Source organism: Microtus ochrogaster, chromosome 22 (genome assembly GCF_000317375.1).
Source record: "Microtus ochrogaster isolate Prairie Vole_2 chromosome 22, MicOch1.0, whole genome shotgun sequence".
Lineage (NCBI taxonomy): Eukaryota > Metazoa > Chordata > Mammalia > Rodentia > Cricetidae > Microtus > Microtus ochrogaster.
Genome location: NC_022023.1, coordinates 9,052,430 through 9,053,479, shown reverse-complemented (window position 1 = coordinate 9,053,479; position 1,050 = coordinate 9,052,430).

Sequence of the window (1,050 nt, the reverse complement as noted above, 5' to 3'; positions counted from 1 at the left end):
TACTCTAATATGTATATATTCCATACTTTCTTCATCCATTCTTCCATTGATGGGCATCTAGGTTGTTTCCAGGTTCTGGCTATTACAAACAACTTCCATTTTCTAAAACTGACTTTATGTGTGAAAAGTCAAGTATTTGTTTCTTTGGCTTGCATATGCTTTTATCATGCATATTTGTTATTATTCTCCGAACAATGTATAATAAGAAAATTTAAGTTCTGAATTTTATACTTGAGTATAGGGAGAGAGAAAAAATATTCTTCCAAAAGATTTTTTATTATGACATCCATTAAATGTATCAGCATATCTCTATTATATTTAACAACTTGACTGTGTCAAGATCACAGTCTAATATCCCCACAAATTAGTTTAGAGCAATAGTAAAGCAAGCCTTGAAATTAAAACCTAAAACTCAGTTAAAGAATACAACAACTAACAATATCTGACTGAAATGCAACAGATACCAGATGCAGGTTTTATCAGAAGATGACCCACCTTGCAATGGATGAGCAAAACTGGAGTCTATGGTGTGGTCAGTGTAACCTTTGGTTCAAGATGGCAATTCGGAAGGAGTAACTGAGCATCAGATCAGTCAGGAACATCCATAACGTTTTTTATTATGGTTGCAGCATGCTACAGAAAAGGAAGCCTGGTCACCTACAAAGTGCATTCTTTCACAAAGGTCCATGATGGCCACTCAGGATAATTATATAGCATTATATTTTGGACAAAGTATAGGGTGATATTACGTTGAAACTCCACAAATTATTGAGAAGCTAGACCTAGCTGTTGTTACCAGGTGTAGCCAACAAGTATAGTGTAAATTGTCAGTATCTTTGCAGAGATTTTATTCTATTTATTTATTTTTACTTAAAAATTTCCACCTCTTCCCCTCCTCCTATTATCCCCACACTCCCCTACCCCTCCCTCTCCAATCTGAAGAGCAGTCAGGATTCCCTGCCCTGTGGGCAGTCCAAGGTCCTCCCCCCTCCATCCAGGTCTAGGAAGGTAAGCATCCAAACAGGCTAGGCTCCCACAAAGCCAGTACAT